The sequence below is a fragment of the Hylobates moloch genome, unplaced genomic scaffold (assembly GCF_009828535.3).
Source record: "Hylobates moloch isolate HMO894 unplaced genomic scaffold, HMol_V3 SCAFFOLD_23, whole genome shotgun sequence".
Classification (NCBI taxonomy): Eukaryota; Metazoa; Chordata; class Mammalia; order Primates; family Hylobatidae; genus Hylobates; species Hylobates moloch.
In genome coordinates, this window is record NW_026652298.1 from 35156300 (window position 1) to 35180897 (window position 24598).

Consider the following 24598-nt stretch of genomic DNA (forward strand, 5'->3'; position numbering starts at 1 on the left):
TAAAAATAGAGCTGGTCTCATGGATAAAATGAGCTAATATAACAAACATTAGGAAAGTGTTTGGCCCATACTAAGACTTTGTTTTTCCCATTTTGCCTACTTACCTTTTTTTTTTTTTTTTTTTTTTCTGCTTTCATCTGCTACATGTCAGCTCTATATGGGGATGGGCCTAATATATCCAGAGCCTACTGCAGTGTTTGGCTCACAACAGCTTCCCAATAAATATTAGATAAGTTTTCAAAATTAGGATCTTCACTAGGGTTACCATGAATAAGGCCTAGTTCCTGACCTTACAGGGAATCTGGAGTATAAAGAAGGAAAAAGAAATACGACATTTCAAATAAACTCCATAAACTCAAAGAGACAGAGGGAGATGTGGGGCATAAAGATATGCTCTGGGCTTAAGCAGACCTGACTTTGAATCCCAGCTCTACCATCTTTAAGAATATGGGGTTTGGGGCTAGGTGCAGTGGTGGTTCATGCCTGCAATCCCAGCACTTTGGGAGGCTGAGGTGGGCGGATCACTTGACATCAGGAGTTCAAGACCAACCTGGCAAACATGGTGAAACCCTGTCTCTACCAAAGAATACAAAAATTAGGGGTGTGCCTGTAGTCCCAGCTACTCAGGAGGGTGGGAGGATCATTTGAACCCAGGAGGCAGAGGTTGCAGTGAGTGGAGATCGCTCCACCACACTCGAATCTGGGTGACACAGTGAGATGCTATGGAAAGGAAAGGGAAGGGGGAAGGGAAGGGAAGCGAGAAGGAAAGGGAGAGAAAGAGAGAAAGAAAAGAAAGAAAGAAAGAAAGAAAGAAAGAAAGAAAGAGAGAAAAAAGAAAAGAAAAAAGAAAAGACAAGACGATTTGGCAAATTAGAATGAAGATAATACCAACTACCTTCAAGAATTAGAAATAATATATATAAAGGCTCTTCAAGCATGCCTGGTACATAGTAAATGCTCAATAAATAAAAGCTGCTACTCTTGTTTTTAGGGTCATTTTTGTTAAGTGCAAAAAGCTTGGTAAATACTATGATGGACACTTAATCCAGTCTGTGCAAATAAACTGAGGGAACTAAAAATTTTTATGAAAGTTTTATAAAATTTATAAAATATTATATTTTATAAAACATAAAATATTTTATTTTTATGTTTTATAAAAATATAATTTATAAAAATATAAAAATTTTATAAAATATAATAGTTATATAAATATTCATATATTAAATATTAATACTGATATATAAAACATATATACTAATATATAAAACATAAATTTAAAAATAAAAATATTTTAAAATAGATAAGAACACAAATATTAAAATATTCAAAAATGTTAAGTATTAAAAAGTAAATATATACATAGAGAGAGAGAAAATAAAATGAAACCAAGAGGACCCAAATAGCAACCAAAAGACGTGGGGTCCGATGCAACCCATAAGAAACAACAATGTACTCAGCAACTAGCTGAGCAGAGAGAAGTTTCCCTTGCCCTGTGATGCTTTGTTTATTCATTTATTCAACAAAAAACAATTTTTTTGAAAGAGTCTTGCTCTCTCACTCACGCTGGAGTGCAGTGGCACGACCTGGGCTCACTGGAGCCTCTGCCTCCCAGGTTCAAACGATTCTCCTGCCTCAGCCTCCCCAGTAGCTGGGATTACAGATGCCTACTGCTATGCCCAACTAATTTTTGTATTTTTAAGTAGAGACAGGGTTTCACCATGTTGGCCATGCTGGTCTAGAACTCCTGGCCTCAAGTGATTTGCCCGTCTTAGCATCTCAAAGTTCTGGGATTACAGGCCTGAGCCTTCAAGATTGGCCTCAAGAAAAATTCTTAAGTGCTCACTTAAGCCGATCAGGGTGGTGAATACTGGGAACATTAAGGAAGTGGCTGGGAATGCAGGGATTTCACTGAGCTCATGGTTCTTAGAGGGAAGGACATTTCCCTCCTCCTCCTCTTCTTCCCTCTGCAGGATGATGACACAGTGTCCAATGTCATTTCCTTTTCTGTGAATACTTGTTCATCCCTCTTTATGTGGACATGTCTGATCTTCTGTTTGCTTTGATAAAACACAGATATTGTCCTAGATTCCTTATTTAATTTCCATAAACATTTTATTTTGAAAATATGGTAGATTGGCTGGGCACGGTGGCTCACGCCTGAAATCCCAGCAGTTTGGGAGGTTGAGGCGGATGGATCACAAACAAGATCAGGAGTTCAAGACCAGCCTCGCCAGCATGGTGAAACCTCATCCCAACTAAAAATACAAAAAAGTAGCTGGACATGGTGGCCTGTAATCCCAGCTACTCGGGAGGCTGAGGCAGGAGAATCACTTGAACCTGGTGGACAGAGATTGCAGTGAGCCGAGACTGTGCCTCTGCACTCTAGCCTGGGTGACAGGGCAAGATTCTTTCTTAAAAAAAAAAAAAAAAAAGAAAGAAACAAACAAAGAAAAAAAAAGAAAATTTTGTAGATTTACACAGAGGTATAACGATAGCATGAAAGAGTCCCCGGGTATCCTGCACCTGGCCTGAGACATGACAACTGTAGTAAATACCTTGGCAATGAAAGTGGGAAGGCTAGAGGAAGACATGAAAAGTTCACCTAAGGTGATCTAGAAAACACTACAGCCACCTTCCTGAGGGTAGCAGCACTTCATCAGAGACAATAAAAAAGCCAGAAGGAAGGGAAGATTGTTTCAGGTGGAGAGAACAAAATGTGGAAACGTTGGGAGATAAAAGAGAGCAGGGTTTAGTTGCAACACACGCAAAAATGTCAGTATTGCTGGACCACAGACTGGGAGGTGTGGAGCAGTTACAGAGAATCATATGTTCAGGATTAATGGGAATTGGGGTGTGGGTATTTCCCTGTACAAGGTAAACCTGGTGGGCAAAGCCCATAAACATGCAGTGTTTGAAACCAAGCTTGTTCTCTTTAGCATGAGATTCACTTCGTTACCTTTTTTCTGGTCCAAGTCACACCTTTCCCAGTAATGGCCTAGCCTAGAAACACAGCCCTGATCACATCATTATAACTGTAAAATAAAACTACGTATCCACAGCACAGATCATTCATTCGAACTGTAAAGTAACTGCAAATCCACAGCACAGATCAGAGGAGAGACAGGACCATGGGCTCAGGGGTTCAGACAAGAGGGCTTTTGACAACTTAACAAAAAGTACAAAATCTCTTACCAAAAACTACAACAGCATGAATGTACTCTCCCACACTCTCTCTCCCTCTCTCTCTCACTCACACACACACACACACACACAAACATACTTTCATGAAGTCCATACATCTCAGTTAAAAGCTCTTACTCTAAAGAATTCATCTTGTATGAAAAACTGGATCCCTTTTCATCCGAAACATCAACATTTTCCGGATCTACCTATTTTTTTCTTAAGCACCAATGTAAAAAAATCTAAACAAGGCAAATACACCAATTACCTAACAATATATACTTTTATATAAAATAATTTTGTGTCCTAAAAATTCTAGAAATATTACACAGGAATGGTTATTTTCAACTCAATCAATATCATTACCTCTTAGTCTTTACACACACACACACACACACACACACACACACACACACACACGCTTCTAAAACCTAGGAAACCAGGAACAGTTTTTTCAGTTCTGAACAAGAATGCTTTTTTCTTTTTATTTATTTTTTTTGCTTTTTATTTTTTTTGTAGAGATGAGATCTGACTCTGTTGCCCAGGCTGGTCTTGAACTCTTGAGCTCAAGAGATCCTCTCACTTTGGCCTCCCAATGTGCTGAGTTTATAGGCGTGAGCCACTGCACCTGGCTTAGAGCGGGTTTTAATCTGTAGACGTTATATTTCTTTTTTTTTTAAATACTTTAAAGTCTAGGGTACATGCGCACAATTGCAAGTTTGTTACATATGTATACATGTGCCATGTTGGTGAGCTGCAGCCATTAACTCGTCATTTACATTGGGTATATCTCCTAATGTTGTGAAAGACAGTACAGTGATTCCTCAAGGATCTAGAACTAGAAATACCATTTGACCCAACCATCCCATTACTGGGTATATACCCAAAGGATTATAAATCACGCTGCTATAAAGACACATGCACATGTATGTTTATTGTGGCACTAGTCACTAGTCACAATAGCAAAGACTTGGAACCAACCCAAATGTCCATCAATGATAGACTGGATTAGACACTGTATTTCAAAAACAGGAGCAATTAAGACAATATTCAGGAACACACACACACACACACACACACAATTATGCATAAAGAAGCATCTAGAAAGAAGGATCTAACTCTTAATGGAGGTGGCCTGAAATAATTCCTGGAGGTTAGGCTTCTCACTGAAACTAAACATCTCGCCCAAAATGTTAGAAGTTCCCTTGCATAAGGAGAAGCTGGAGGAAACACCTAGAATGAGAGCCAGTAGAGAACGCCTCCCTCTTCAGGTAGTTATTGACTTGCAGGATCCACCGATGGACGGCTTGTAGAAATTCAGCAAGGGGTTAAGACAGATTTCCAGATGGACTTCCCTTCATAAGACCTACATGCTCCACAGAGAGAAAACAGCTAGGTCTACATGCAGGCTGGCTGGAGGAGCTGGCCAGGCCTGTTTTCAAATGTGAATGACAACCTCCTAAATGATATTTTGTAAAATTCCATTCCCTGAAGACCACAAGTGCCTGAAGAGAAAGGGGGCACACCTAATTCACACATCGCTGACAGTTTGCAAATATACCATTTTGGTAAATGTCTTTCATCTCTCCGTTCTTGCTAAGCCTCAAAGACTGCAATTCTCTCTGAATGAATGAATGAATGCACAAATAAATAAATAAACAAACAGAAGAAAATGTGTAAGCACACCACAGAGTTCTTTTCCCAGAGGGTGATAATTCATCAGTATTTGTTTGGAAGTTGGCCTGTCACAGGGTTGTGAAAAGGTGAAGAGAAAAGCTATTGAACATCCAGAAAAGGAAAAGCTTCCCTCACCAAGGTCAAGTATATATCAGCCATGAGACAAAGCAACACTCATTTCAACCTGAGGCCACAATGTACCTTGACCCCAGCCTCATGAAAACAACAATTTGCAGTCGTCTATAAAACACTTCCTCTACTTTCTCTGTTCCGTTGGCTTCTTCCAAACTCAGACTCCTGACTTAGCAGTATCTGGCTATATTTTACAAGCATGTGTGTGTGTGTGCGTTGCATGCTAAGGTTTGCGGCCAAGATTTATCTCATTCTCTGATGGCATTTTATCGTTATTAGAGAGCCATAAATTTCAGCTCCGTTAGCACTGCATTTAAATATGCACCCGCCAAGATATAAAGGTGCTGGATCTATAGTATGCTATAAATTTCCATTATTTGCCATCATTCTATACTTGGGCCTTGGCAGAGCCCAGCCGAGGCTGCACATTTTGTTTAGATAGCTCCTCTTCCCTGAAGGGAAACTTCGCCAACACTTGAAGCAGATACGATTTGCTGGCCGCGACTCTGTTTGCACCTTAACAGCTGTTTTGCTTTTTTATTTAGAGAGAACAGGGTTGCCACCATCTGTCTTTTGAAAAATGAGTTCTGCTCACAGCAACATGGAACCATAAAAAAAGAGAAAGAGGCTGAAAGATGAAGCCAAAAGTCATGAAAGAAAGAGGGTCGCTCAACCAGGAGATGAAAATAATGGTGAAACCTTTACTACTGGTGGGACAAAAACGTGAAACAAATTTACCAAAATGCCAGTCAGGGATTTCAAGGTTGGTACACAGGGGTCAAGTGACAGCCAGAAAAGAAACAGTCTTAAGTTCTCTCCAGCAAGTGCTGGCAGAACCCAAATCACAATAACCTCACCTAGTGGGTAACCACGTCCTGTCACCTACCCTGCTCACAGCATCCTAAAACTGCCCAGTGTAGATAGTTTAATCGATTTCACTTTAGAAAAAGAAAAATACAGTGATAGGCATCAGTCAGATGTGACTTCAGCTTCTGCATTCCCACTTTCTGGTTTTGCATCATGTATCATGCCTATTTTCACCTCCACCAAGTGAGGCGTGTCTACCCAAGTGGAAGTGTGGCTGGAGGAATTACGTGAGATGATACATGAAAAACGCTGTATGCAATGCTTGGCACACAGGTATGCTGAATACATTGTGGCTATATCTGTTATCAAAGCAGTTCAGTGACTTAGGTTAGGTCCCAAAACAAGTGAGAAACATGAGCCCAGATTTAAATCCAGTCTGCAGAATTTAAGTCCAGTGCCTTGTTTTTAGTATCCAAAAGCCATCTTCTAAAACTCAACTCTATAGGCTAGTTTATATCATGACACCACATTAACTCTCAATCTCCAGTTTGAGTAGTATGGCGGAAGGATATACCATATGTCTGAGACGGATCTTGGGGATGAGGCAGGTCCCACTCCACATAATTACTTGGGGATACAGGTTGATGGTGATTTCATGATCTCAACAAAGAACTTCAAATTCACCGTGGCAAGGGATGGTGGTGTCTGGTGATGTCTCACTCTTCCATGCTTTGTCCCAGAAGTGATGAACTTTACTAAGCCTACAATTCACTGGCAAGAACAACCCTTATGGTGTCATTTAACTGTAATGAGTGACTAGGAAGTGTAGTCTTTCCAAGAAGGAAACCCTATCACCACACAGCAATAACTACTGGTGTTGTCTATCACACCAACTAATGGGCAAATGATGAATTAACTGGGTCTTTACCCTTTAAACAGAAGTTAGATTTCCCTGAAACATGTTGCTTACCTCTACAGATATAATTAAAGCCAAGTAAATTTGGTATTTCACAATTGCTTATTATGGAATATTTCTTTCTACCCAGATCAGAAAATGTTATTAATCAGAAAAAAAAATTCTTTGAGAAAAAAAGAAGAAAATGTTATTAAAATGAATTATTGGGAATGGAATAGAACATAACAGAAATGTGAATAACTAGACCGCTAGTCATCAAAAAATTTCACATACTCCTTGTTTGCTTAAAAGAGCTTTTTAAACAAGAGGAGTTGAATCACAAATGGTGTCTAATAGGCTCTTAAATAAGCCAAAATCTCAGAATAATGTGAACAGCCTTCTATCCAAAACAGTCCTGAGAATTAATTGATGTTTGATTTGAGAATGGAAAAATACTTTTTGCTCTCCCCAGCCTCTGTCTGAACACTGTTGACCAAAACTCCCTGCTCAATGCCTTATACTCCAGAAGATTCAGATTCCGTAAGTCTATAATACGGCTCAAGTTTCTTTGTTTTTGCCAACTCTGAGGTGATTCTGATGCCCAGCAAAGGCTGAAAAGCCAAGCTCCAGATCTACTCCATAGTCTAGGAGAACAACCCCAGGAATGTGAGCAGTTTCTGATTTGCAGTCCCAGGCCATATGCTCACCCATAGCCTCAGCACCTATAATGATACTAATGCCTTCACAATGCCGTTGGATGCATCTGCTGCTGTCACCACAACAAATCCAGGCTACTGAGAGTGACTAAGGAGAAACGATAAAGAGAACATGAACTGACCCTTAACTCTGTCTCAGACCCCAAGTTTGTGCTATTCCATAATGCAAAAAAAAAAGATCAACAGAATCCTTGCATTCATGAAGCATAGAACCTGGTAAAGAGGCTGAGCACGGTGGCTCACACCTGTAATCCCAGCCCTTTGGGAGGTCGAGGCGGGTATTTCACAAGGTCAGGAGTTTGAGACCAGCCTGGCCAATATGGTGAAACTCCACCTCTAGTAAAAGTACAAAAAAAAAAAAAAAAAAAAAAAAAAACAAACAAACAAACAAAAAAAAAACCAGCCAGGCATGGTGGCACATGCCTATAATCTCAACTACTCAGGAGTCTAAGGCAGGAGAATTGCTTGAATCCTGGAGGCGGAGGTTGCAGTGAGTCGAGATCATGCCACTGCACTCCAGCCTGAGTGACAGAGCGAGACTCCATCTCGAAAAAAGAACCTGGTAGAGAACGTGGCTTCTAGTTTATCACCCACTCTCTCTGTCTCAAGTTTCCATTCCCATTATCTTGAAAGACTGACAATCAAACCCAAAATCTATTTTCCCAACCTTTTGAATGTATTTTTGCAAAGATAGTTATCCCCTTTAAAATTCAGTTTAAGACTGGGTGCAGTGGCTCATGCCTGTAATCCTAATACTTTGGGAGGCTTATCACTGTAATCCTAGCACTATGGGAGGAGAGCGGATCACCTGAGGTCAGGAGCTCGAGATCAGCCTTGCCAACTTGGTGAAAGCCCATCTCTACTTAAAAAAAAAAAAAAGCCAGGCGTGGTGATGCACGACTGTAATCCTAGCTATTAGGGAGGCTGACATGGGAGGACTGCTTGAATCCAGGAGGCTGACATTGCAGTGAGCCAAGATCATGCCACTGCACACTCCAGCCTGGGTGACAGAGCAAGACTCCATTTCGAAAACAAACTAAACCTTCAGTTTACACATCATTTTGAACAGGTTTAGCTTCATTTGTCAAAGTTTCAGCACCTTGGACAGTAGTTCTTTTTGAGCATTTGTTCTGCATACACAAGTGCCTGTCCCAATAAATCCGCCATTCCAATGACACTGTGTATTTATTTTTAATATACTGAGTGAATACTGTTACCTACTTGGTCCTCAAGTACCCTGAAACCTACTCTTCCTTCTTTTACGGAGAATATTGATGTAGGGAATAGAATATACAGCATTTTAGCCAAGTGCCGTGGCTCAAATCTGTAATCCCAGCCCTTTGGGAGGCTGAGGCAGGAGGATTTTTTGAGACCAAGAGCTCAAGAATGACGTGGGTAACATGGTGAGACCCCATTTCTACAATTTTTTAAAAAATTAACCGGGCATGTTGGTGCACACCTGTAGTCCCAGCTCCTTGGGAGGCTAAGATGAGAGGATCGCTTGAGCCTGGGAGTTTGAGGCTACAGTGAGCAGTGATTGTGCCAATGCACTCCAGCCTGGGCAACAGAGAAAAACATTCTCTCTTAAAAAATGGAATTTATATAATTTTTAATGTCATCCTCCCTCCTCCCTGTTCCAGGTAACGTAACATTAGTAGTTGTGTTGCAATGATAGGTTATACCAGAGTTTCCCAACATCAGCACTGCTAACATTTTGATACAGACAATTCTTTGCTTTGGGGACTGTCCTGTGTATTTTTGCAGGATATTTAGGGGCATGCCTTGACTCCACCTGCCAGATGCCAGTAGCATCCTCCTCCCAGTTGTAGCAACCAAACATGTCTCCAGACATTGTCACATGTTCTCTGGGTCAGAAAGTGGGCATTTTTCCTCCAAGTGAGAGGGACTGGTTTATGTTTATTGCACATAAAACATGAGCAGAACACTGAGTTTAGCTCCTAACATACCTTACTTCATTGAATTACCTCAGCAGTCCTATGTGAATAGGGACTACAAGCATTTTTTCACCAAAGAAAGGATGCTTAGAGAACTGAATGGCTCATTCTCAGTCACAAAGCCGATGAGTATCAGAGCATTACACCACAAATTTCTATGTGAAATCCCTAACCCTCAGTGTAAAGACATTTGGAGATGGGACTTTTGAGAAGGTAACATCATAAAAGTAAAATCCTCATAAGGGGATTAGTGCCCTTATAAGGAGAGAAAGAGAGGGATTACTTTCTTTCTCTCTCTCTCTCTCCACCTGTGCACACTGAGGAAAGGCCACTGAAGACACATTGAGAAGGTGGCCATCTGCCAGCCACAAAGAGAGCCCCCGCCAGGACCTGACCATCTTGGCACCCTGATCTTGAACTTCCAGCCTGCACAACTATGGGAAAATAAATAGCTCTTTTTCAGTTCACCCAGTCTATGGCATTTTGTCATAGCAGCCTGAACACACTAAGATATCAGTTTGTTAAAATGGGTCAAAACTTGAAACATTATTTCTCCTCCAATCCAGTGTGCACAGCTTTCCAACAATTACAAAGCAAGTCACTCTGGCCTGCCTTTGCTGACAAAGTCAGCTTAAAATTAATTGTCCCATAATAAAGAAAGGTCTGTTAGATCTCATTTTTTTTTCTGGAGCACAACTCCTTTCCATTGTTTTGTTAGCAGTATTTAAAAAATCACACTTTACAAGAGAGAAAGGAAACCAGAGATAAGATGTTCCTATGTCCTTGTTTTTCTCATTGTCTTTTCCGGGCAGTTGTTAACATGGCTTGGGAAATGACACAGATGCGACTTTCCATGTCATGAGTGAATAAAGGCTCCTTGCCTATGACACACTCGTGTAGCCTCAGAAACCTGAAGGATGAGTAGTTTCATAGACAAAAGGTGATGGAATTGAAGAGACCTAAGATTCAGACCCAGGTCTGTCACTAGTAGTTATGAGATCTCACCTGCCAGACATTCGGTCTGTCAGTCTCAGATCCTGTATCTTTAAAATTGGGAAAATTTCTTTCATCTTCCAGGGTTATGAGTTAAGAAAGTGGAACAAAAACACCCACAAAAGCTACCAGCATTCAGTGATGGTCAATAAATGACAGCGATCATGGTCTCATCCTATGATTATTCTAGATCTTTGCCGTATGGATTCTGAAGCTGTTTCTAATTGGTGACTCCACACATCTGACCTAAAGTCCACTTATTATTTTGGAGGTCTGGATAATCTGATCTGACCTACAGTGTCTGGCCTAGACCTCACTGATCAGAACACCACATCATGATGTACTTAGCCAATGTCAGAGGATTAATGAAAGGCTTATTTCCAGAGAGAAATGTGCAGAAGATGGGGTTGAAGAGCATGCAATACCACTTGAGCTAATGTCATCCAAAGGCATCCCACTCCTTCCCATTTCCCATGACTAGTATCACTGACCAAAAGCAACTTGGGGCAGGGCGCAGTGGCTCAAGCCTGCAATCCCAGCACTTTGAGAGGCCGAGGCAGGCGGATCACGAGGTCAGGAGATCGAGACCATCCTGACTAACACAGTGAAACTCCTGTCTCTACTAAAAAATACAAAAAATTAGCTGGGCGTGGTGGCCGGCGCCTGTAGTCCCAGCTACTTTGGAGGCTGAGGCAGGAGAATGGCATGAACCCAGAATGCGGAGCTTACAGTAAGCCGAGACCGTGCCAATACACTCCAGCCTGGGCAACAGAGCGAGACTTCATCTCAAAAAACAAACAAACAAAACAAAACAAAAAAACACACAAGACAAAAAAAAAAACACACACACAACAAAAAGAAACAAACAAAAAAACCAACTTGGAAGGCTCAACCTGTTTTAACAAGACATAGCAACAAACAGCCTGCCGGCTTTCAATCCCCATCTGCCACACTTGCACTCTTTAAGACCTTGGCAAATTGCTTAAGCTTTCTGAGCTTCAGTTTCTCCTTCTGCAAAGTGAAAATGATGATAGCATCTTGACCTCAGAATCATTAAAAGAATTACATAAGTTAATGTTGCAAAAGCCCTTAGAACCAGCCCTGGAATGGTATGATGGCTCCACGAATCACTGATAATTATTGAAATCAAATAAATCCAAATCTGTCTACAGTTTTTGACTTTTCAACTATGTAAGACACAGCCTGAATGCCTCTCTTCTTTAAGTAACCCTTTCCCACACAGGGGAAAAAAAAAAAAAAAAAAAAAAGAATTTGCTTTCAATTAAAAGGACACAAATTGACTTGAAATAAAAACAAACAAAATATAACAGGAAAGAACAGCTTAAGTAGTTAATTTATCCTCTTGCCCAAGGCCCTGCTATGACTCACTCTGGTGGGAGAACTTTATCAGCACACTATCTTCTGCTCAAGAAAAGAGATGTGCGCTGGGCGCAGTGGCTCTCGCCTATAATCCCAGCACTTTGGGAGGCGGAGGTGGAGGTGGAGGCAGAGATGGGCAGATCACTTGAGGCCAGGGGTTTGAGATCAGCCTGGCCAACATGGTGAAACTCTGTCTCTAGTAAAAATACAAAAATCAGCTGGGCAGTTGTGGCATGAAAATGTAATCCCAGCTACTTGGGAGGCTGAGGCAGGAGAATCACTTAAACCCAGGAGGCGGTATCTGAGAGCTATTGGTTTTAGTCATCCAAGATCACTCCATCGCACTCTAGCCTGGGTGACAAAGAAAAACTGTCTCAAAAAAAGAAAAAAAAAAAAAGAGGGGAGATGTGATCAGTGTCTCTCCTTCCTTTTCAACCCACATCTCCTTCATTGGCCACCAGACACCTAGCCCCTTGGATTCTCATGGACTCTGTCAACTCTAAGAGGTCTTATTAGCAATACATATAATAATCACCAAGGTCTCACCAGTGTGTGTCCTAGGGTAAGAGTCTGTACAGAAAGTCTAACCAGACTGGGTTTGATGCTCACAGCGTAAGTTCTTTCTCTTGTGTTCTCTAAATGTTCATGAAAAGCAGTTTTCTCTTTGTCCTGGAGAATTTGCCATTTAGCCCTAGGTTGTCTATAGATTTGAGCTTCAGGACTTAATAATGACACATATGTATAAGGGATCCTCATAGTATTCACAGCTGATTAAGTCTCACCCCTCCTGGAAGGATCATGTGCTTTGCGGCAAAGAATAGAGTTGATGCCCTTAGGCAAACCGTTATAGAAGTTAACTAAATTTGAATTCTCCCAGGGCCTCTTGAGTGCATTTTTTTTTTTTTTCTTAAGAGTTCTCTGAGCTTCTATCAAGTCTAATTGATTTTTAGCACAGGAAGCCTTACCTCCCAATATAGCTCTGGACCCTTTTTCCTTGTGGCCAATGGCAAAAGATCCATTTATAAATTGTTAAACATGTTCACAGCCAAATGGCACCAAAATAGCCCAGGAATATTTTAACATTCATAGTTTGCTTTGATTAAAATATAAACTTTTCACATTAGCTCTAGTATTATTTTTCATAAGGCAGGCAGGTTACAGAGCTGAGTGCCACTTAATTTAGTGTTTAATCAAGAGAACTACTGTGGTATCAGGCTGATTAGGTTGGCTCAACTGCTGCCTGCTCAATTTTTCCCCATAATTGTGGGATATTCTTTATGGTGACAAGTGCCCAGACGGTAGAATTCCAATATGCTATACATCAGCTTCTCCATTATTGGATTAGCTGGATGTGGCATTGTTACTGCTGCACTTTCATTCCTATCATTGATCGCATCGTCCCTTCTATTTCACAATTAATGCAAGTCTGCTGGATTGATCAATCTTCTCCTGTGCTTGGACTGCAGTCAATATATTCTTATGGCCATGTGTTAGTGATCTGCAGGGTTTCTTGCAAGGCCTGTGGATTTGTCAATGTGGCGAGAGATTTTTTTCATTTTAAGGTGCTTCTGATCGCATGAGACTGCTTGGTGCAGGGTCTTCAAATTATACATGTACAAAGAAAGAGAAAGAAGGAAGAGACACAGTGAGAGAGAAAAACAGAGGAGGAGAGAAAGTAGAGAAAAAAGAAAGAGGGACAGAGAGAGAGAGAGAGAGAGAGAAAGAGGGAAAGGAAGAGAGAAAAAAAGAAGAAAGAAAAAGAAAGAGGAAGGAAGGGAGGGAGGGAGGGAGGGAATTTCATTTTTACAGCTATCAACCTTGAATTTCTTGAATTATTTACTCTTGTTCACTGAATTCTTTTTTTTTTTTTTTTTTTTTTTTTTTTTTTTTTTTTTTTTTTTTTTTGAGACAGTCTTGCTCTGTCACCCAGGCTGGAATTCAGTGGCATGATCTCGGCTCACTACAACCTTTGCCTCCTAGGTTCAAGAGATTCTGCTGCCTCAGCCTCCTGAGTGTCTGGAATTACAGATGCACCACCATGCCTGGCTAATTTTTATATTTTTATTAGAGACAGAGTTTCATCATACTGGCCAGGATGGTCTCAAACTCCTGGCCTCAGGTGATCCACCTGCCTCAGCCTCCCAAAGTGCTGGGATTACAGGTATAAGCCACTGTACCTGGCCTGAATTTTACTTTCTGATACTTCAAGCTATTCACTCAAGACTCATTAAAGCCAATTCACCAAAAATATCATCCTGTTACACTTTCTGTGGTAACAACTATTCTCATTATGCTGTGGATATATATTTTTTCAATGAGAACTTGTACATGAAAAAAGAAAGGGCAAGAGGTGTAGGTGTGGCTGGAAACTGGATCCAAGTTTGCTCTCAACTGAATGTAGATAATGCTAAGTTGGGTGAGAGACACGATGCCCAGCATTATATTGGTTTTATTTTGCTACCATTTCGGAAATCTGTTGCCATTTCATGTGTTTCTCAGGGCACCTGTTGTATTAGGAGGCCCCAGCTAGCAAGCTTGAGAAGATTGCATGGAGGTTCTTACAAGCCCATGTTGATACGTCCTAAGGCTAAGGTGTCCACTAGGTGGGCTACAGAAACGCACAGGAGCGTGCAGGCTTCAGTGGCAGCAGCCTTACCCCATCCTCACAATTTCTAAGGACCTACAGGTAGGGAAATGAGATGATTTTCATGGGAGTTTACCCTGTATAATCAAGAAATTGGCAGCAAAAGCATATGCAAAATCATGTTAAAGAGAAGAGCTTCCAAACAACAAAGAGTAGAAACGTACAGTTACATTGAAAGAATGATTAAAACAGTCAAAGATGGCTGGAGGATGGGAGGGTGTTTAACAATGTGCAGTAGGCAAATTTATGCCCCACTTCCCCAAGATACCCATGTCCTAATCCCCAGAACCGGTCAATGTGATGCGTGACATGACAAATAGGATTTTGTAGATGTTATCAAAGGTATTCCCCTAAAAATAGGGACATGATTCTGGATTATTGGGGAGAATCCCATCTAATCCCAAAAGCCCTTTAAAACACAAGACTTTCTCCAGCTGCAATAAGGGAGATGTGGGAGAAGAAGTCAATGAGATTTCAAGGATGAGAAGCATTCATACCATTGCTGATTATGAGTTGGAAGAGTCCACACATCACAAAAGGATGTAAAAAGCTCCCAGGAGCTAAGAGAAGCCCCTCTGCTAGCAGCCAGTAAAGAAATGGAGACCTGAGCTTTACAGCTGCAAGGAAGTAAATTTTGCTGTCAACCTGAAGGAGTTTGTAAATGGACTATTCCCAGAGCCTCCTTATCAGTCCGTACAGCCAACAATTGACATCAGCCTTGAGAAAAACTCAAAGTGTAGAAACCAGCTGAGCCAACTAGACTTCTCACCTATAGAACCGTGAGATTATATGTATTTGTTATTTCAAGCTGCCAAATGTGTGGTACTTCTGGCAGCGGTAGAAAACTAAGACTATGAAAACATGGAAAAGACAAGACAGTGGGTCCATATGGGGAGGTGATCTTAAAAGCAGAACAAAGTCTCAGACATAAAATGCCAGGGTTCAAAGTGTGATTCCACTGCTTGGGAGCTGAGGGTCCTTGGGAAGGTGACTTAACTTTGCTAAGTGTTCTCTTCTACATAGGCTTTATTTTTTCTTAATGAAATTAATGGCCAGGCACGGTGGCTCATGCCTTTAGTCCCAGTACATTGGGAGGCCAAGGAAGGACGATCACTTGACTCCAGGAGTTCAAGATCAGAATGAGCATCATAGGGAGACCTTGTCTCTATAAAACCCAAAACCAAGCCAGGTGTGGTGGTTCCCAACTCTAGTCCTACCTACTCAGGAGGCTGAGGTGGGAGGACTGCTTGAGCCCAGGAGTTCGAGGCTACAGCGAGCTGTGATCATATCACTGCATTCCAGCCTGACCAACAGAGACCCTGTCTCTAAATAAAAAACTTGTTTGGCCGGGTGCAGGGGCTCACGCCTGTAATCCCAGCACTTTGGGAGTCCACGGTGGGCGGATCACAAGGTCAGAAAACCGAGACCATCCTGGCCAACATGGTAAAACCCTGTCTCTACTAAAAATACAAAAATTAGCTGGGCATGCTGGTGTGTACCTGTAATCCCAGCTACTCAAGAGGCTGAGACAGGAAAATTGCTCGGACCTGGCAGGCAGAGGATGCAGTGAACCGAGATCGTGCCACTGCACTCCAGCCTGGCAACAAACAGAGTGAGACTCCATCTCAAAAAAAAAAAAAAAAAAAAATTAATGACATTACCTATGCCCTCTAGCCAAAGATGTTTAAAGGCACACCTGTATTTGAACAAAGTAGGGTTTACTACCTATTGCAAAGGAGAACATATACCATGAGGAACCATGGAGTATCTCAGTAAGATGTTCTCCAGCTTCTTAGAGGATTTGCCTTTTTGTTACGTGATCCTGAGTAGGGCTCAAACAATTGGGGCTTTGCTCTGGATTGGTTGCTGTCAGAAAGAGCAATTATATCACTAGGTATCTTCACAGTTCTTATCCAGAAGAAGGGAAGAATTTAGTGAAGCGAAAGCTGTAGTTGGTGAAGAAGCAGCAGTCACTCATGTGAGCCAGAAAAAGAAGACGATTGGTCATCTTGCGATTTAGGCAAAGTCCATGTTTAGGACTGAGTTCAGACACGATCACCTAGTGATCTTGTCTTGTCCTGAACCACCACAGTCCTGAGATGGCCTTGTCTGATGCTGATGTTCTATGAAATTGTTTGTGTTCAACAGGCAACACCAAAGTCTACCTGTGAGTGCCAAGCCAACTCCTACAACACCAAGCCGTCACTAATAGGACCTTTCAGGAGCTGCTTTTCCATTTATCAAGATAAAAAATATAGAACACTTATCATAGTACCAATTTTCTCATTCACTTGCCATTCCTGGGTTCCTTCTCCCCATTCCTGTCAATTATATTTCTAGACACAACCCAGAAACTTTTCTCTTTTTGTCCTTCCACAAGAAATACTGACTGTATTGGGATGTTTCCTTGCCATCCCTCTATTCTGTAAGACAACTTAGTCTTTCTCCCCCAAAGCAAGCAAGAACACCATCTCACTGAAAGGGAGGAAGATGACTGGAATGGAGGCAAGGAATCGTTAGGTTCTCTTGAAAGGTAACGGGAAAGCTATTAGCACTCATCTTTTCATACTGCATGTCCCATACACAACAAAGTTGAGGATATGTGTTTGTTTATTTTGTTTCGTTCTGGGTTTGTTTGTTTTTTTTTTTTTTTGAGATGGAACCTCACTCTTGTCACCCAGGCTGGAGTGCAATGATGTGATCTCAGCTCACTGCAACTTCTGCCTCCTGGATTAAGCAATGCTCCTGCATCAGCCTCCCAAGTAGCTGGGATAACAGGCACCCACCATCATGCTCCATTAATTTTTGTATTTTTAGTAGAAATAGGGTTTCACCATGTTGGCCAAGCTGGTCTCGAACTCCTGACCTCAAGTGATCCACCGGCCTTATAAAGTCCTGGAATTACAGGCATGAGTCACCGCGCCCGGCCTCTTTGTTCAAGGATTCGACCTTTTCTGTCCCAATAGGTTCCAACAGCTGACCCAGCCACTTATAGAGACACGTGGATTAGGTTATCCTAATCTGGTGCAGCCAATCCTTGGTGTCTCACAGCTACTTCGCCTTTCTTGAATATCAGCTCACCACACATCTTCCTAGTTATAATGCGGCTTTTGTATATTTTCCCTATATAGAAAAAATGCCCAGACAATGGAATACCAATGTTGAGCCTTCCAAGAAAACTGTTCTAAATTAAAGCCATTAAATAGAAATTCATTGTACTAATAAACCTTAGACACATAGCTAGGATGTGTCCATGACAAAGAGATGGTCTCTCTCTTGGAGTGCTGGCATATCAAGTTACTTATCCTCCAGACCTGGGCTGGGCTCCAAACCTCCAAATCCAGGGTATGGTGACTCCACCAGAGCCAAATATTGACCAGCTTGGGTCTGTGAGAGTAAATAAAACAAATGGACAAAGAATCTGATGCCATGGTGTCTTCGCTTTTACCCTGATGTTGAGGTGTTTAATAACACACAAATATAACCTTAGGTATCTGAATTGAGTTAATTTAATTTAATTAATATATAACGCATAAGATTGTTCTTATGCGTTACATATTCTTCTATGCATAAGATTCAAAAGATAATGCATAAGATTCTTCTTATGCATTATAAATTCTTCTATGCAACATTCTTCTATGCATAAGATTCAAAAAGATGCTCTATTAAGTACAAAGCAAAACTGATTTCTAGTGTCCACACTGGCAGCACATATACTAATACCAGAATGATACAGAGAAAGTGGTATGGCACCTGTGCAAAGATGGCACACAAATTCGTGATGTGTTACTTTTTTTATTAAAAACAAAAACAAAAATAAACCCTCCTTTCTACCCTGGGAAAATGGGGTGTTTTTTAAAGGAAAGCAGATAAATTTTATTGACAGTTCTCCTAATGACCATTTCATTGACCCACTGAAAGCCAATTTACCAAATAACCAATCATCTGAAAACCATTAGCGAGTCTTTGCAATTTATAAGTAGAACCCGGACAAGGAATTGTCTTCTAGTCTCATCCCAAGAAGTTCTATTAATAAAATTAGACTTGATGAGCATATGATGTTCTTTTTCTAACACATACTAACTTAATTACATTGTCTGTGTTTAATAATTACGGCATCAAGTAAGCTTTCCTATGTTTGTTCCTTTGATGCTACATGTATCAACCTCTTAGTTTAGAGGTAACAAAACGTTCCTGGAAGAGCTTAGTTTTTCTCCAGAGGTATTTTAACACCTTGCTTCAACCTCTGGTTTTATTTTATTTTTAAAGGGTGCACATATGCATCTCTGAGAGCAGGATTTAACAGGGCTTCAGAAACTACTTTTTTTTTTTTTTAGATGGAGTCTTGCTCTGTCACCAGGCTGGAGTACACCGGCGTGATCTCTACTCACTGCAACCTCCGCCTCCCAGATCCAAGTGATTCTCTTGCCTCAGCCTCCCGAGTAGCTGGGACTACAAGTGCTCACCATCACGCCCAGCTAATTTTTGTACTTTTAGTAGAGACGGGGTTTCACCATGTTGGCCAGGATGGTCTTGATCTGTTAACCTTGTGATCCGCCCACCTTGGCCTCCCAAAGTGCTGCGATTACAGGCATGAGCCACCGCGCCTGGCCCAGAAACTCCTTTTTAAACGACTTGTCTAACAACTTTCATTCTTCTTTAAACCCATTTTATGCAATGCTCCTGCCAGACTATTCTTTGTAAACCGTGGCCTGATTGTATAACCTCTCTTTGGGAAACCAAACACAACAGAGAAAAAAGAAGAAGAAGAAGAAAAAAAAGACCGTCAAGATCTACTCATAGTTTGGAGAAAATAACTGTAATAAAATGTTGACCTCATCGCCTTTCCTACATTCTTACACTTTCTAGCTTCCTAAGTTTCTGTCTCATGTTATTCTGATTTCTAGCCTTATCTTAACACACTGAGTGTATCAGGATGTTGAGAGAAAGTCCTATGAGCCTAATTTCCCTTTATTATATAGCATCTACCACAACACATTCCTTAGACAAAGTCAACATTCAGGAAATGTATTTTAAGCCACTTAGTGTCATTTGAAAATTGTTTTTTTTGTTTGTTTTTGAGTCAGAGCCTCACTCTATCACCAAGCTGGAGTGCACAGGCACGATCTTGGCTCCCTGCAACCTCTGCCTCCCAGGTTCAAGCAATTCTCCTGCCTCAGCCTCCTGAGTGACTGGGATGACAGGTGCATGCCACCACGCCCAGCTAATTTTTGTATTTTTAGTAGAGACGGGGTTTCACCATGTTGGCCAGGCTGGTCTGGAACTCGTGACCTCATGATCTGCCTGCCTCGGCTTCCCAAAGTGCTGGCATTATAGGCATGAGCCATCGCGCTCAGCGAAAATAGTTGAAAAGAACTTTTTAAAATCTCTTTCTTCCTGGATAAAATGAAAACCTTCATATTACGGCAATTTCATGTGTAAACACATGTGCTCACACAAAGACAAAATAGCTTTAGAGGACACAAGAAAATGCATTGGCTCCCATGCTTGCAAAGTTCCAAAGTAGGTAGATTAACTTCATGCACCAGTGTATCCAGGGCCTCAAGGGACAGCATCAATATTTTTCCCTTTCCTAATTTCTTAGATTGCGTGTCACTACATTGACAGGTGGATGGCCACCATAACCCTAGACTCACCTAACAAAATCAACAACCCCATGAGGAAAACAAATTTCTCCATAGAGTCTAAGAGCAAAGTTCCCCCAGGAATCTCTCTGTGGTCCACCTGATCATATGCCCATCCCTGAATCAACCATGCCCAGGGATATTGTCACTCTAAACACCCAGAGTTCACTTGCCTGCTCAATCATGTGCACAAGAAGAGACACCAGGAGAAAAACAAATAGAACTGATCTTCTATTTTGGGGACCCGCGCTTACTAAGAAAAGGTGAGACAGGTGCTCAACAGAGTTAAAATGATAATAATAAAGATGTTCACAAAATCTCCCAAACTGAGCTGCCTCCTGGTTCTGAAAAGCTTCTAAAAAGAAATAATAGAGGCCGGTGTGTTGATGCATACCTGTGATCCCAGCACTGTGGGAGGCCAAGGAGGATGGATCACTTGAGGTCAGGAGTTTGAGACCAGCCTGGCCAACAAGGTGATACTCCGTCTCTACTAAAAATACAAAAATTAGCCGGGTGTGATGGCACATGCCTGTAATCCCAGCTACTCGGGAGGCTGATGTAGGAGCATCACTTGAACCAGGGAGGTGGAGGTTGCAATGAGCTGAGATCACACAATGGGGCGACAAAGCGAGACTCCATCTCAAAATATACATATATATATAGATATACATATACATATACACGTTATACATATACATATACACAGAGAGAGAGAGAGAGAGAGAGAGTCAGGGCCAGGGTAGGAAATACATAAGTTGACCAGGAACACCTTGTCACCTCACAAAGCAAGGAAGCTCTCCATCCATCTCAACAGGGAGACAACAGAAAGACATTCCCACTGGCCAACAACAAAGCTTCAGAATGGACATTTAGAATGATCATTAGTCTCCTTTGGAATATGCAAGCAAACTAACTCAAACTGATTTGAAAACTGGAAAAAAACGAAGGAAGATACATATGCCCCTATTTTTCCCACATGAACTCTATCTCGGGGTAAGCAAAGAATCAGTAAAAGATTTTTCTCTGTAGAAGTATTCTACCTAATAAATGAAAAAGGAGTGATGGTAATGGTTGCTAGTGATTGGTAAAAATCTCCAAAAAGGACATCAAGAAAGAAAGGCATTATGTGGTTCCTAATGGAAGTACACAAGAAAATTTATTATGTGTTGGCCAGGTGCGGTGGCTCACGCCTGCAATCCCAGCACTTTGGGAGGCCGAGGCAGGCGGATCACAAGGTCAGCAGACCGAGACCATCCTGGCTAACATGGTGAAACCCCGTCTCTACTAAAAACATAAAAAGTTAGCCGGGCATGGTGGCAGGTGCTTGTAGTCCCAGCTACTTGGGAGGCTGAGGCAGGAGAATGGTGTGAACCTGGGAGGCGGAGGTTGCGGTGAGCTGAGATCATGCTACTGCACTCCAGCCTGGGCAACAGAGCAGAGCGAGATGTTTGTCTTTGTGTGAGCACATGTGTTCACACACGAAATTGCCCTAATATGAAGGTTTTCTATTTATCCAGCAAGAAAGAGATTTAAAAAATCTTTTTTTGTCTCAAAAAAAAAAGGAAATAAAAAAAGAAAATAAAAGAAAACTTATTATGTGTTTTTGCCAAAAGCAAAATTGAACAAAAATCTCATCAAACTTCTGAATTTAACCACCAGTCAACAGAAAATATAAAGAAGAGAGAATGCAATCAGCAAATCCAGACTATGTAGAGACTCTTCCGTAAAAGTGACCCAGTGACCTCAACAAATAGATTGCAAACACTGAGTTGGAGGTGGCACCAATTTAATAAAAGAAACTTCAGAGATGTATCAGCTAATTTTAATTTGAGACATATCAATCATGTTTAAATTTCCGATAAATAATACAACTTAGAAAAATGTGTAAGATTATCAGGTAGACTTGAACAATGATAGAATGCTTGCTTATATTAAGAGATTATTGCTAATTTCAAGGCATAATGCTAATGACAGTATTTTTTTTCCTTAAGAATTCTCATATTCTAAATACCGAAATATTTAAAAATAATATGATGTTTGGACACCTACTTAAAGAATCTTTTTTTTTTTTTTTGAAACACAGTCTCCCTGCTGCCCAAGCTGGAGTGCAGTGGCGTGATCTTGGCTCACTGCAACCTCTGCCTGCTAGGTCCAAGCAATTCTCCTGCCTCAGCCTCTCGAGTAGCTGAAATTACAAGTGTGTGCCACCACACCTGGCTAACTTCTGTATTTTTAGTAAAGACAGGGTTTTGCCATGTTGGTCAGGCTGGTCTCAAACTCCTGACCTCAAGTGATCCGCTCACCTCAGCCTCCCAAAATACTGGGATTACAGGCATGAGCCAACGTGCCTGGCCCACTGCTAATTTTAAAGGCATAATAACATTAATGACGATATAGTTCTTTTTTAAAAAAGTTTCATTTTTTCCAATATACATACTGATATGTTTAATAATAATAGTATATTTTGGATTTGCTTCAAAATATTGATGGGGAAGGGAGAGGAAGATTAAAGCACAAAAGAAACAAGTGTGGCCACATATTGGTAGTTGTTGAAATCTGTTGTAGGGCATATGAGGGATCAATATACTATTCTACTCTCGTGTTTTTTTGAAATTTTTCATAATAAAACATTTTAAAACCACCATTAAATAAATGAGAATGCTCCAGCCTGGGTGACAGAGCAAGACTCCATCTCAAATAAAAATTAAAAAAAATCAGAATGAGTTTAAGCATCACCAAATCACTCTGGCTCACCAATGAATCTGGAGTAAAAATGCAGCTCCTGGCCAGGCACAACGGCTCATGCCTGTCATCCCATCACTTTTGGAGGCCAAGACAGGTGGACTGCTTGAACCCAGGAGTTCAAGACCAGCCTAATCAACATAGTGAGACCTGATCTCTAAAAAAATAAAATAAAACAAAATAAAATAAAAAGGCCAGGCTCAGTGGTTCACACCTGTAATCCCTGTACTTTGGGAGGCTGAGGGGAGTGGATCACCTGAAGTCAGGAGTTCAAGACCAGCCTGGCCAACATGGTAAAACCCTGTCTCTACTAGTAATACAAAAATTAGCCAGGCATGGTGGTGGATGCCTGTAATTCCAGCTACTCAGGATGCTGAGGCACAAAAATTGCTTGAACCAGGGAGGCGGAGGTTGCAGTGAGCCTAGATCGTGCCACTGCACTCCAGCCTGGGTGATAGAGCGAAACTCAGTCTCAAAATAATAATAATTAATTAATTAAAAAAAGAAGAAACATGACTCCAGTATTTGTGGGTATGTTTAAAAATACTCAGAAGGAATTTTAGACTGGAGTCTGTAATAAAATGCCCTTCCTACTCTCTCAAGAGAGCCTGATATGTTAAGTCTTCTGTACAAGACAACCTGTAGCCATCATCAAACATCCTTCATTCTTGGAATAGTCTGAGGGAAAAGAACACAAAATGTGCAACAGGATTGCAATTTGGAGACACCAGAAAGAAACAGCAGTCATCAATCACAACGATGTAACCAAATTAAAATCCTCTTTTGGTTATTCACTACAACCAGCTGTTCTCATTTGGAACTTTATGTCTCTTGCTTCTGGTAGGGCCAACTCATTGCCTAGAGCTCTGACAGCACCTTTTCCCTAAAACCTTGTCTAACACAACTGCCCCCATCCCCAAACCATTCTGTGTCTCAATGTCTTCATTTTTCCCCCTTCAAATTAGTTTTCACCATCTGTATCATCTTATTATTGCTTGGATTCATGTATAAACACTTGAACACAATGGCAGAAACTAGTGAGTGTTGTTCATCCTTCAGGCTCCCCTCCTAAGCCAGTTTCTAGAACCCCGTAGGCTTTAGGAATATTTAGCAACAAATATTTGAATATATAAATGCTTCATAGCTAAATCACTACTAATCCACCAAATGTATTGGTTTGGCTGCCTTCATTTTACACTAGATAGGTAAATAAATAAATAGATAATTATATACTAAATATGCTATGTACACTAAATATAATGTACATATTTATATCTATATTATTTTCTAAATCTCAGCATTTCCTACCTTAAATTTTAACAAAAGAACAGCACTTACCTTCAACTTCAGTTTCATTTTTTTTAGTTTGCTAGGACTGTCAAGCAGTTTAAGTGATTAAGAAATATAATATTAAAACAGACATGAGAATTGTTTTCACCTTTTTCTAAGAGCTTACGTGTTGTGCACAACCTTCAGACAATTAAACTAATGTTCTGATAACTCTTTCCTGCTATTACTAGAAGACAAATTATTTGCGCTAAGAGAGCAAGAAACCCTACCTCAGAGAAATAGAGAATTGAGTAGTTTGCAGTTGTGAGAACAACAAAGTTAACATTCAATTAAGTTCCATTACAAGACTTATACTAATCATTAACCAAAAGTTGTCTTCTGTTCGGTTTCAAGAAACTGAACAATACCCTGACAAAGAGAAAGACCCTTTAAAAATTAAGCAATAATTATGGTATGTTTGCAAAACGCAGTCTATCTTTTGTATCTTAAATTTCTTGACTGTGTAATTCGCATACACATTAAACTCTGTGGGAAATTGGAAA

At 40.8% G+C, this 24598-nt stretch overlaps 1 protein-coding gene and 1 non-coding gene across 2 annotated transcripts in view; one reads left to right on the forward strand and one right to left on the reverse strand.

Annotated features, from left to right (window-relative positions):
* The window catches only part of RBFOX1 (RNA binding fox-1 homolog 1), a 2506415-nt gene that overhangs the window by 691251 nt on the left and 1790566 nt on the right, over positions 1 to 24598 (reverse strand). The window lies entirely within an intron of this gene.
* On the forward strand, positions 18072 to 18177 carry LOC116462810 (U6 spliceosomal RNA). The gene has a single exon (XR_004246465.1). It is a non-coding gene; the product is annotated as a U6 spliceosomal RNA (small nuclear RNA).